The sequence below is a fragment of the Penaeus monodon genome, chromosome 41 (genome assembly GCF_015228065.2).
Source record: "Penaeus monodon isolate SGIC_2016 chromosome 41, NSTDA_Pmon_1, whole genome shotgun sequence".
NCBI classification, from domain to species: Eukaryota; Metazoa; Arthropoda; class Malacostraca; order Decapoda; family Penaeidae; genus Penaeus; species Penaeus monodon.
In genome coordinates, this window is record NC_051426.1 from 5,009,919 (window position 1) to 5,024,918 (window position 15,000).

The window sequence follows — 15,000 nt, forward strand, 5'->3', positions numbered from 1 at the left end:
AGAGTAATTAACGCACACCCCAAAGAAGCCACGCATGTATACTTAGTCTGGAGATTCATACACACATGTATCTAAGTATTTACACACATTTATCCACACATCCACATTCACTTTTGCATCCAGTGTTATGTATAGACACATTTATACCAACACTCATCCATCTTATCCACATACGCACATGGATAAGTAGAGACATGCGCCCACATACTTTCCCAACCATCTACCTACACTCACACTCACACACAAGCAGACAATGTACTCAAGAACACACACAGATGTACATGAATGCATACATACTTGTGTTTAATGCTGCACACACCTTACACACACATGCAATCGTCCAGCGTCTTGGGGACGTCAAGGAAAACGTCATTTGCTTCGCCGCCGGAAACGCAAGAGGAAATATCTGTACCTCCCTCGGCCGCCGTGGGCCCGCCTTCCCTTCGCTTTCCTCCGCGCAGAAGGCCCTGCGGGAATGGCAAGAAAGACAACGGTGATGAAATTAAAATGACAATACCGATAACGACGCTGACGGTGATGGGACGCCAACACGTTATAATATTGTTAGTACTACAAATATGGAATAGCACCTATTATCATGACTGATAGTGTTATTATAAAGACGTTTTCAGCGGTGAACACTATCACTAACATCATTCTCATTTTCATTATTGTCTCTACGGCTGTTACTCGATTTTAACCATATAACTCTTACACGTTTATAACATTTTTTCCCTTCTTCGCACTACTTCCATTGTGCATGTGGCGTGACGGAGTTTTACTTTTTACAGCCACTCTTTTTCTAAGCAATGCTATGTCAAAGCGCCATTTAATCAGGTTTTGGCTTCGTTATCTCAGGTTCTTTTTCGCCGTAGTAAAAAGGGTCCGTCGAGCAAGCGAGACCACGTTTTCTATTCCGGCGAGCGGAGGGTGACTGCGGCAGAACAGTTTTGCTCGGTTGAAAGTAGTGCTTCAGAGGGAGTTTCCTTTCTAAGGACTGCACTTTCTTTCTCGCCTTTTCCCTCTTACTCTGCCCTTTCTTTCCCTTCTTCCAGTGCAGGTTCTCAACCCGGTGCTCGCGAGCACCGCTGTGCTCTCGGATGATCTGGCAGTACTGATACACTGTTCAATCATGATCGTGTGGGCCCGACTGCCGTATTCATATTGCCCTGTGAATAGGAATGCCACCGAAATCATCAGCCAAACACACACACACACACACACACACACACACACACACACATATATATATATATATATATATATATATATATATATATATATATATATATGTGTATATGTATACACACACACACACACACATATATATATGTGTGTGTGTGTGTGTGTGTGTGTGTTTGTGTGTGTGTTTGTGTTCATACTTATGGCTGTACACACACAGAAGACCAGATGGCATGACGATCTCGATGGCTTCAGAAAATTTTGGCACCGTGATGCCAGCAATCGTGCAGAATGGAGACAGTTGGGGAAGGCCTACGTCCAGCAACGGACCCTCAATGGCTGATGATGATGAATGTCTCATTGCTGAAAGGGGATAGGAGGCAGGAGGAGTGAACACTGGGTATTGAAAATCGTGTTTTTACTCGAAAGTGAGGGCAGTGAAGTTAAAGATGTGAATTTGAATAACTGTTAAAGCCACGGGGATTAGATTGACGTCACTGAACAATACAGACGACTGACGGCTCTCCTCCCACACAGGTTTAGAAAATTCATGCTAATACCAACTCGCCATGTTTTAGCCGGCCCACGTTTCTGGCAGTACTGATATTTATTTTCTTTGCTTTGTTCTTGGATTCGGTACAAGAGCTGGTCGAGGGTGGCAGTTCCGAGTACATCGAGGAGTGAAATGAGCAAATGACTAAACATTCAAACTGAAGTGTAGAAGGGAAAATCGCTGAAATTAGAAAGCGGTGGGGGGGGGGGTAGGGACGATTGGTTATTGGCCAAAAGTAGGATTGCTCTCAGTAAATTGAACTAGTTTAATCGTACAATATTTTTCGGCATTAAAAGAATTATCGTTATCGTTTAACAAGTGCCATGTCATTGAGTTAATTAGAATAGGGGAAAACCCAAAGAGACAGAGGAAAATCCCAGGAGCTGACCTGTAGAAAACGGGATGATAGAAAAGTCTTATTCATATATATATCCTATTATTATCATTATCATTATTTTTTTTTTCTTTTTTCGATCATTAGGAGAAAGAAATTGAATTTCATGATGTTTGTTAAGGACAATCCTCTTAGCTCTTTTTCTGTTGTAGTAGCATGACCCCTTAACCTGAGACTGCACACTTTCCAGGTTGGGTCACAACAGGTTCACAACCTCGTCCTCGCACTCTCACCAACAGGCACTTCTCTCCACTCACTACAGAGACCTGACTAGTTGATACGGACACCTCTCAGCTCTCTCATTGGATCGCAGGCTCCCCTCTTTCCCAATTCGCTTACACAACCCACTTACTTAAGCCACAGAATGAGCCACAGCGATAAGCTTAGACATCAGTTTGTGCTTCTGTAGCACAATACGGAGTGATCATAGAGGGAGACTTCAATGCACTACACCCCATCCCGGCTCCCTACTGGGGATCAGATGCGGCAGGCTATCACATAACCAGTGTGCTTGAGACATTCCCCGAGATCATTCTTAAGAGCCAGCGCAGGGGTCCTAGAACTCACCTTGGCCACTGTGGCTCTGATAGAGAGAATCAGATGGTGTGTTGATGATACTGTTCCAAGTGACCACTATGGCAGTTACCACCCTCTTGGATGCTGGCCCAGCCCCAAGGCCACTGCACAATCCTAGATGGAAAACGGACAAAGCCAACTGGCAAGTCTTTCAGAATGCTTTGGCTCACTGTCTTAGATGCAGTAAACCTCCACAGTGAAAAAATGGATGTGCTTGAAGCCAGACCTATCAATGCCATAAATCAAGCAGCCTCACAGATCATACCTAAAAAAAAGACAATGTATCCCTCCTAAGGGAAGTTGTCAAGAATGCCAAGGAAACTCTCTAAAGAGTCAGGCTTGAAAAGTGGCTGGAATGGTGTGAGTCCTTTGGCCACTGGACCACCTTTACAGAGCTGTGGCAATGGGCCAAGCGAGCTACCAGCCGCTTAGCCCCGAGGTGCACACACTAGGACCCTCAATCAGAGGCTGATGAATAAGTTTTCTACGAGAATAAGCAGCAACAGTCTGCCAGCCGAGTTGAGGGCAAACCAGGAATGCCTACAGACTTACTCTTCTCAGAGAAAGGGCAGCCAAACCTAATAATTTAGATGTTATCTTTTCTAAAAGAGAACCAAGAAAAACATATAAAAATAGTTCTCGCTCTGCCCTGGGCTCTGATGAGATCTCCTACCACATCATCTCCCATCCAAGACTGGCAGGTGAGCTTGCATTCCTGCAACTCATTAACAAGTCCTTCCACTCTACCTAGAGTTGGAAGACGGCTGACATCCCAAAACCAAAGGAGACAGGGAAGTATCACCCCATCTCTCTCCTCAGCTGTCTGGGCAAGATGGCCGAGAGGCCACATAAACAACTCCATGGGTTTACAAGGGGCATGAACACAGTACACATCATAGCCCGCTATTAAGCACAACCAGCACTGTGACATCTGGAACACCACAGGTGGGGTCCATGGTCTTGCTCTTTTCAACACCCTAATGTCCTGTATGCTCAACATAGACCTTCCTACAGGGTACAAGATCATCTCCTATGCAGATGATCTTGCAATCATCTCCACTGGCTGTGCTGTCGGGACTTTGTATCTAAGGAGTGTTGTAGGACAAGACTAAAGATCTCTGCAGCCAAATCAAAAGCCATGGTTCTAAGAGACACTTTCAAGGTAGAAGTCTAAATGTTCTGAGAATGGACCTAGAGTGGGTTCAGGACTTCTAATACCATGGGGTAATGATTGACCAGACCCTCTCCTTCCAAAAGGAGGTCCAGTGCCTAGTTGACCAAAGCAAGACTGTTTGTCATGAGAGCAATGACTGGGAGACACATAGGAGCTAGACATAAAGTACTAAGATCATCCTATGTACATTTCATCCGTTCCATTGTGTACTATGCTTCTGTCGCCCTGATTACCACCAAGGCTAAGAGTAAAAAAAATGGACAGCTCAAAATAAAGCTACCTGGATGGCCCCAGGTGGACAAAGGTCCTCAACCTCTTGATGAAGGCAAACCTTCTCCCCCTATGCTCCTGAATTGATCTAATGACAGCACAATTCCTTTCAAAGGTCATCCGGGCACCCTGGAACACAAGCATAAGAAAAAAGATACTCAGATGCCTTAAAGATTATGAGCTCTTTGCAAACAACTACTGGCTGGCACACAGTCAGGATGTTGATACACTATCAGATGAAAGAGTTACTACTTGCTAAGGGTAACCTACCATCATGGTAAGCATTGAGTGACAGAGAATAAATTGAGACAGCCATAAATAGCTTACACAGGCCGGGCCATATATATGGAAGGCATGGACAAAGCTAGACTTTGTAAATCTCACTCACTCAATGCAGCAACATCCCTCCTGGGATGCAGCTGGTGCTGTCCGACTGTCAGTGTGATGTTGCATGTGGGGCTGCACCTTCTTCACCTCCGTCTCGCGGCAGGCTAGTATCAGCTGAGGCTGATGCAGGGTACATGGTGCCTAAGCCAAGGTGTCAGGGTAGAAATTGGGGCTCCTGCCACAGACACCTGCAGACCAGCATCACTGATTTTTTGGTGCACCATGATGGCCTCAGTGGAAGAAAACGAGCTGCAACTTTTACAAGGGGAGCAGAAGAGGACGTCTGTGGAGGACTTCCATCTGAATGGGCGGTTCCTGGCGACCATCTTGGGTGGCTGGGGGGTACAGCTTTGAGGGAATGGTGATCCTGCCTTTGGGCGGCGTCTGGCCACTGTCTAGGGCAAAACCACCCTCTGGGATTGGCGACTCCCACCAAAGGCCAATCTTTTGGCCACAATTTGACCACCCAGCCAATCACCACAAGAGGCGAAGTTTGCATCGTTACCATGAATTGAGATACCTTTCCTATTTCCTATAGTTCACTATAGTAAAGTGACCACTAAACTGTAAAACCCATTCCACCTCCAGCAGGTGGTAAAAAAAAAAAATACTAATAAGTAACTCTAAGAGTGCTATCTACGCTGTGAGAATAGGAACCACCACTTGTCCAAGGTGATACAGGACTGCTGCTCATCAAAGGTAGATTTCTGAGTAACCACAAGTTCATTTTCTATGGTGTCGGTGGAGGCACTACTGGACAAGTGAGCTCGCCATCTTCTCAGAAAGAAAGGAACATTTTCCGGCCGAAGACAGCCTACCTTCCTCAGCTTGTTTTTGGCCACCATTTTTCTTAGTGTCCTCCAGAGAGAAGGTTAACAATGTGGGCAGTGCCACAAGAGGGGCCATTAGATTGGCTGCTTAATCTCTGAAGAAGGATTTTCTTGGATTGGGTTGCTTTCCTCAATTTTTATTGTTTACTTAGGTAAAAAGGAGAAATTTGGTAGGGAAGTGAGCCATCTTAGATAACATGTCATGATGAGGAAAATGAAGAGAACTACTGCCCCTCCCAGTAAGATGACAGATCAATTTGTTAATGACAATCCACAACCAGCATCCTCTACTTCTCATGTGTCTGAGGAGCCTCCAGACACATCATCTGAAATGATGGACAATACTGCAGATGGTCAGGGTCTGCAGATTCATTGTCAACGACATACTTGTCCACTGACAGAGACCTAACGGAAACCCCATCCTCAGCTTCTCTTTCAGCAAAAGTCTACATCATTTGAATGTCTCCTTGCACTCGAGAAAGTCTTTCCAACCCTGCAAGTGTCCACCAAAATTACTTCTCGGGGTGACTACATTCTGCAGGCCAAGGATAATTCTACCTTACTTCTACAAGACATGAAGATTGTTAGCACTAAAAAAGCTGCCAATCTTGGCTTTTTCGATCCCCCACCCAGGAAGACCAAAATGGTTCTGGAAGGCTATCCTCTCTGGTTCTCCATGAATCACCTTGAAGAGCACCACCTGATCAAGCCTGCCACTTGTCTGAGAGTTAGGTCATTAAAGGATGAAAGTCATTATGACACTCCTTGGAGAACCAGAACTTCAGCTAGGCATTTTTGGCACATTTTCCCTCAGACCATACTATCGCAAACCTCTCAGATGCACCAAATGCTCTTCCAAGACCATGTTGCAGATGTAATCAACAGAAGACCCAGTCCAGGATGTAGAATTCCTTATGTTCATACTCCAAATAGGTTTACTTCTGGTTGGTAGACAAGTAGATGAACACATAGGGTGCTCATTAGTTCCAAAGACACTCATATTCTGGATGAGATCCAGATCCACACCAATTCATTGTTGCCAACAACACCAGTAAGGATGTATCCTCAAGTGCTCCATCAGCATCCTTGGAAACTTCCACTCACATGACTGTCTCTAACATACCAGCAGAATCATTCATCTAGCTAACAAGACCTCCTGAACCGACAGTCAGTCCTATGGATGCTACCTCCGACTACCTATTCCAGAGAAAGTGGTATCGTCCTCTTGTATTGACAGAGAAGTATTTCTCCACTGACCACTCACTGCCCAATGAAATCAGCCTCACCCAACCCATGTGTCTATCATATTTTCAACATATCCAGACCCCCTTGAGCGACTACCAAACTCAGGCTTGACTTTATCTTTGCCACAGTCAGTAACTCTCTGTGGCCAATTTCAATGCCTGTAGCACTCTTGGAGCAACAGTTCAACTCCCTCTGCTAACAGTAACTACACAAAGGGACATTACCTGAATTGCCTTCTACAGACTTCCAAGATGTCTCTCTCATGAACCTATGGAGCTGTGCTAGATTTGATGTTTGTATCATATCTGTATCTCCATTAACTAAGTTGACCTTATATTCCATACCTAGTGTCAGGTCACTTTGCCATACTTGCATCCACACCCGAAGCTTGCCTACTCTCAAGTGGAATCTTAATAAGGTGAGCTGGAAATGATTCAAGAAGCCCCTGAAAGATTGGGCAAGCAGTTCCAGATCCAACTAACAATTTGAATCAACTCGAATCTGATCTAGTCACTGCCTTACATATAGCAGAAAATCAGACAAAACCTGCAACATTATCTGCTTCACACTTTGACAAGAATCATTGGTACTACAACAATAGAGTTCTAATTATATGGAAGACTTTAACAATGCATCTTCCCCAGAGCTCCTTGTGCCTTTCAAAGCTGCTGGTAAACTCATCAGAAAGGAAATCAAGGAGATAAAGACGAATACATGGCTCAAATGGTGTGAATCCCAAAATGTGCACACTTCCTTACAAGATCTCTGGCAAATTCAAGAAACAGCCATATCACCCACAACTGAAATGTGAGGCTGAATTGATAACGATGTTCAAGGCAAGTCCCACTAGATCCTATAGACCCATGTCTCTCCTATCATGTATGGGAAAGACAATGGAATGTGCTATTCTTGCCAGATTATCATCCCAAATACCACATCCCCAAGGAACTTAGCACCAAAGATAATCTGACTACTATTTACTCCTTAACAAAATGGGGTAAATAGAATCATCACATTTCAAGACATTGAAAAGGCATTTGAACAAGCAAATTGTAAAGCAATTATTGATGTCCTAGCCTCTAGGGGTGTGTGTGTGTTGGGCAAGCTGCTTTGTTGAACATATGACTATCTCTCAATAACAGGAAAGCCCAAGTCAGGTTTCCAGGCACTCTGACATTCAGACCTTTGAGAATGGAACTTCCCAAGGGGGTATAGTAACAGCAGATCTGATATCCATCCAGCTCCCTTCCAACACACACTTAGTAGCTTATGCTAACAATCTCCAAATGATTTCTACTGGTAGAAATAGATTTGTAATCTGGGCCTGAATATCAATTTAGAGAAGATCAGGGCATAGCAAACTAGATATTGCATACACATTCAGTGGCTTTACATCAGACAAGACAAGATAGAGTGGGTCAGCTCAGACGAATGTTTAGGGGTGTTTTTCAATACACAAAGACTCCTCACCCCAGTTCAATTACCTAATCTAAAGAACCATCAATGTCATGAGGATGATAACTGGGCCAGGTATAGGTGCTGAATGTCATGTCCTGCACTCCTACTATATACATGCAATTAGGTCGATCATACACATATAATTCATATAATTCTGAGCCTTGATGGACCCGACTCCATGTCATCTAAGCATGCTAGAAACATTACAGAAAAAATGTATGCACCTCATTCTTGGTGCACCAAAATGGAATAGACTGGCCAATCTACGCAAGGAATCTCACCTATATGTGATATCCCTGTTGAACTGCTAAAGGCTGGGGGTGAACCTATGGCTTGGGGTCTGCATACAGTCCTGACTGCCATCTGGCAGTCTGGTACCATTCCCTCTGACCTACTGAGGGGCGTGGTCATCCCTCTCTGGAAGGGGAAAGGGGATCGTTGGGACTGTAGCAACTTCCGTGGCATTACACTGCTCAGCATACCAGGCAAGGTTCTCGCCCACATGCTTCTGAAACAGATCCGCAACCACCTATTGAGGCTTTGAGTAACTGTGGAACGTCGTCGGGGTTGCTTGCAACCTACATCGACCTCAAGAAGGCGTTTGGCTCGGTGCATCGGGAATCGCTATGGGAAATCCTGAGACTCAGAGAAATTCCATCACAGATTATTGGCCTGATAGCAAGCCTTTATACTGGTGCTGAAAGTGCTGAAAAATGTGATGGGGGTGTGTCGAACTTCTTCCTTGTTAATTCAGGGGTGAGGCAAGGCTGTGTCTTTGCACCAACACTTTTCAACACCTGTATGGACTGGATAATGGGCAGAGCTACTAGCCAAAGTCAGTGTGGAGCAACACTAGGCAATATCAAGGTCTCAGACCTTAACTTTGCCGACGATGTTGCCATCCTATCTGAGTCCTTGGAGTCACTGGTGGCGGCTCTTGATGCATTTAGCAATGAGGCGAAGCCCCTAGGCCTAGAGGTCTCCTGGACCAAGACCAAGATTCGGGACTTTGGGGGCCTGTTAGGGGAACCCGTTCAGTCGATCCATGCTTGCGGTGAGGACGTTGAAGTTACAGAGTTTTACATACCTTGGTAGCATAGTCCATATCTCTGGTCTGTCAGACCAAGAAGTCAATAGACGGATTGGTCTGGTAACAGGAACCATGAAATCGATCAACAAGAGTGTTTGGAGATGTCGGTAGCTATGCAGAAGGACCAAGCTGCATGTCTTCCAAGGCCTTGATACTGCCAGTTTTGCTCTGTGGAAGCAAAACCTGTACGCTATCTAGTGCCTTGGAGGCTCGTCTTTTAACAAGTTTTTTTGCCGGATCATGGGGTGCGGTTACACCGTGAGACTGGCATGGGACCTGTTACTTGCATAATCCGGGATCGCCAACTCGGGCTATATGGGCATCTAGCTCCCTGTGGACGACCCTGCCCATCAGGTTGACTCTCTGCGAGACAACCCTGGGTGGAAGAGACCTGTGGGACGACCAGGAGATCATGGCTTGGGTAGCTCGATAAGACCTGTCGCGAGGAATTAGAGATGGGCCGTGGGTCTGCCTAGAGACTCGCCTCGAGGGATCCCCGTGGTTGGAAGCGAAGGGTGGATGCGGCCATGCGCCCCCGTCGGCGTTAGCCCCTTGATGATGATGATGAATCTCACCTAGTCCCATTAGTAATGAGGACTCAGCAAAAGGTCGCAGGTTTCAAGAAATGATGATGGCCTACTAGCAGATCCCTACAGAACGTATTTCTCCAACATGTTGATCTACACCAACACCAAAACTAGCATAGAGGTATTCTACAGTAGGATCCACCTGTAGCTCGATTCCATGGAAATATCTTATCCAGGTGAAGAGGCTTTGAAGTCTCAACACCATCATGTAGGTATGTATATATATCACATATATATATATATATATATATATATATATATATATATATGTATGTATATATATATATATATATATATATATATATATATATATATATATATGTATATAAATGTATATATCTACATATATGCATATGAATATATATATGCACATATGTGTGTGTGTGTGTGTGTGTGTGTGTGTGTGTGTGGGTGTGTGTGTGCTTGTTTAGATTTATCTTCATATTTATATGTATGCACACACACACACACACACACACACATATATATACATATATATATATATATATATATATATATATATATATATATATATATATATATATATATATATATATATGTGTGTGTGTGTGTGTGTGTGTGTGTGTGTGTGTGTGTGTGTGTGTGTGTGTGTATACATATAAATATGAAGATAAATCTAAACATGCACACACACACACACACACACACACACACACACACACACACACACACACACACACACACACACATATGTGCATATATATATTCATATGCATATATGTAAATATATACATATATATACAAATATATACATATATATATATATATATATATATATATATATATATATATATACATATAAATAAATATATATAGATAAATAAATAAATATATATATATATATATATATATATATATATATATATATATATATATATATATATAGAGAGAGAGAGAGAGAGAGAGAGAGAGAGAGAGAGAGAGAGAGAGAGAGAGAGAGAAAGCGAAAAGATCAGACACACAGACAAGTAGAGAAAGAAAAAGGAGAACGAAAACGAGAGGGGGTAGAGGGGAAGCGACCCCTCCCTCCCGCCCTCACACAGACCAACCTATCTATCCTTCTCACTTGAAAACACAGGGAGGAGCCAAACCTCCCTGGCCGATACTGGAATGCGCACAGTCCGACGAAACTAACAGGTCACCCTTTCAATAAAACAGCAAGACCGAAGCGTGACTTTTACATTTATCGTTTCACCGGGGCTCTGTGCGTCTGACTTTCTATGGCTGTGTTGCCGCACATGCATTATTATATTATTATTATTATTTATTATCTAATCATTGTGTCAACCCAGGAGTACTGTGTGCTACGAGAATCTACTCTTGCGGAGAGTCGGGTCACTGTTCCTCTCTTCATGCATTTTTTCAGTCACGAAGTGCTCCTTTCTCTCTCTCTCTCTCTCTCTTTTACTCCCCCTCCCCTCTCTCTCTATTTGCTTGTCTGACTGTCTCTCCCTCCCTTCCCTCTGTCTGTCTGTCTCTTGTCCTTTCTGTATGTCTGTCTCCCTCCTTCCCTCCCCCAGCCTTTTTGTGCTAAAGGATCACCAAAGATTGGAAAAGTCATGAAGGCCTGCTTTCAAGTTGTGTTTCGAAGTGCATTCTTATGCTTCATTAGTCTTTTTTGCAACTGCTTAAATGCACATTTTATCATCGGTTTCATAATTGTTTGAAGAATTACACAGGTATAAAAAGAAAGAAAATTAAGTAAGCAAAAAAGCAGTGAAGCGTGACACTCCAGACTTCCTGTCGCAGGTGGCGAAAAATACTCGAACTTGTCTCGGGTTAGAACGAATCACTTCAGGTACCGTTACGGATAAGAAAAAGAAAAGAAGAGGAAAACGAAAAGGGAGAGGCAAAAAAAGTAAGTAAAACGGAGAAAGTAAAAGCAGTCAAACGCAGAAAGCACGAGAATGTCATTAAGAACTGGAGGGAACAGTTGAAGGGAAAAACACACAAGAAGACTCAATATTCTTCCCATTATCTCGGAACCAAGGATATGACGGTTTCTTTCCTTTGAGGGTCATCAGCAAAATGATTTTCAACCAGGGCGTATTGGCTTTATGAGTCCAGACTCGAATTCCAAAACTGGACTTGATCTCAGCTTTCCCGGTTCCCACTCAGGTCGACAGCGCTGTCCAACACGAAATCACTTTCACGAGAGGTTCAAGTTTCGACTGTTGGCTCTGAATACCGTCTGTCTAGGCATTTCGTAAAGCATTTGCATATTTTATTATTTATTTATGTAAGTACTTATAACTGTACGTTTTCTTTTCTCTCCGTTTCAATTCGTGTGTTGGAAATTTTGCTGCAGATGGAGGGGAGTCGAACAGTGCGCCATAAGTAACGAGACTCAGGCCAACGCCGGATGAGTTTGCCGTTTTCCTTTTTTTCATTTTTTTTGGACGTTGCTGCTTCTTTTTTATATCGAAGCTTTTTTGTTACCTGTAGTCCTAGATCTATCATTAATAATATAAAGATAAATGTGGAGATTATTGCCGTTGTAATAACCGTAATAATGATAAGAGTTGTGATAATGGCTGCGCCCATTAACCTCATTATCATCACCACTGTCATCGTTGATTTTGATCATGTAATTAACCCAACCACTGCTAGGCCACGCTCTCACAGCATGAAAAGAGTTCACTGTGACATACACAAAGGGAAAAGAATGTATGAGTGAAAACCTAATAAATGATTCAATCTTCATCCGAAATCCACTCGCATTTCTGAGGAACATTTAATCGAGACGTTGTAAAGGTATTCGATCCTATGCATTTACTGTCTATATTAATGTATTATTCATTACTTCATTATTTACTAAATATTTACTTGTTATTTATTACTGTGACATTATTCATTATTATCTTATATATCATTATTATATGGTAAAATGTTTCATTTGATTCGACGTACAATCACAGGCAATCGACCCGGAGCTTTGATAAAAACACTTTCCCTTCCCTCTTTTTCTTTCTTATTCGCCTTTATAAAAAGAAACAAAACAAAACGAAAAACTTGTTTCCTTCTTGGTTAAAAAAGCAACAAATGAAAGTAAAATGTTGTATTTCTTATTAACAGGCGGTGACGCATCATGACAAGGCAGAGCGGGAGGGGCCAAGTTAATCGGTGAACGACCTTGTTCCTGTTTGGGATCCTTGTATACGACACATGCCGTCGCAGGTCGCGGACGTGTTGCTACGGTAGGCCATAGCTAGTGGCGGACATGTTGCGGCCTGCTGTGACAGGTTGCGGAAATGTTTCGATATGCAGTAATGTGCTTCTCCTGAAATCTATATGTGTTGATTTCCGTTTAAATGAGTTTTTAAAATTTGTTTTTAAGGGAAGTCTAGAGGAATTGCTTCTAAAACAATTTATACGAATTGGTTTTCAAAGAAATGAAAGGAGTCCTTTAAAGGAATTTCAGAGAATTGGCGCTTCAGGGAACTCGAACATAAATATGAATATGATTTATCACCCAGCTGTTGAATGCAAATATGAAAAAGCTGAAGAAGAAGAAAAAAATAATAATGATAATGGAATTCGCTTGCATATGTAGTATGCAGCAATCTGAATTCACAATTATCTTTCGAAGTTCAGCGCTTGCAATGCGGGTGCAATTAGCAACGGTAAACACTGAATGGCGTGTCTTTGCATTTGTATATCTGTCATTCCGGTCTTCAGCACGCGATACCTCAACTCCAAGCATCTTTTCCGGCCACGCCTGACGTGTCTGCGTTTGAAACTGGGCAAGGTCTGTTTAAGTCTAGACTTGCATAGACCTTGAAATGGCTGCTTCATCGGTCCCGCTGCCGGCGTACGAAGCTCAGCAGAAAAAAAGAAATCGTACGGAGACGCTTGAAGCTGGCCTACGAGAGCGCCAATGAGCGGCTCATTAACGAATGATGATAATGTTGGAACTGATGACAAATCGCAGTAGAAATAACTGTCATAATTACAACACAATATAATGAATAAGAATCGAGGTCTTATCTACATGTTTGGTGGCCTTGTCTTGGCTACGTTTAGTTGACCTTTTTGATCGGTTCTGGAGAATGCATTTGCTTCCCCAAGTCACGCCAGAAGCTGAGTAAACTCTGCACATCCAAGTCATCATTCCGTAAGTAGACTGCAACCTGGCAGTTATAAAAATCATACTTATGGTTGGTGACCACACATTTAGAATAATACCAACGGAGATGATAAAGACATATACCCTCTTAAAAAGGCCATACATTTCTTCTCGTTTTCATACTTGCGTGTTAAAAAAGCTTTTAGGCTTTAGGTTAACGATATGTCTTTTGCTGCAAATGGACACCCATTATAAATGGCTAGAAATGCACACATCATCCTTCTTCGAATAGTTATTTTTGTTAAAATATATGCTTTCATTATTTATCAACCGCTTCTTTCTTTATGGAACTATGATCACTTAGCTATAATTAGTATTCAGTTCCTCAGGCCAAGTAAAGAAATCTCTTCGAGAATAAAACTAAATGTATTAAGACTTTAGAGCTGATAAACTGACGAAATCTATTCTACAGATCACACAGAACAGCTTCTCAATTTTATTGAGTATTTAAGAATGAATGTTGTATGCTGGGGTAAAATCATCGGTACGGTCTTCACATGCGCAGAAATTAGGAGCTCTCCCACGCAAGGTCTAATAAGAGTAGTGTGCTCATATAGACCTCCCTCTTACACTTATGCGCAACACAAAATTGACATTCTACAAGTGCGCCCTTTGCTGCTTCTTTGCAAGTATCAATGTGTATACACACACTCACACAGACACACACACACGCCCACGCACACGCACACGCACACACACACACACACACGCACACGCGCGCACACACACACACACACACACACACACACACACACACACACACACACACACACGCACACACACACACACACACACACACACACACACACACACACACACGCACGCACACACATTTATATATAATGGGTGGTGACTGTTGGTGAAGAGCAATGGTAGTCAACGTAGTTGTGACTTACAACACTAGTAAAGGGGTGAACACACGCTACGATCTGGCTTAGGGTAAAAGCGCTGCGCGGTGTCACATGTCAGGCTGATCCGCCTGAGGCGAGGGGACTCCGACCTTACCGCGTTGAGCTCTGGTCACGAACTGATGGGTCAAGCGAGGTCAGATAACATCGTCATCTATGCCCTCGCTGAGTGAATGGTTCCTATTTGGGACTTGGAGCC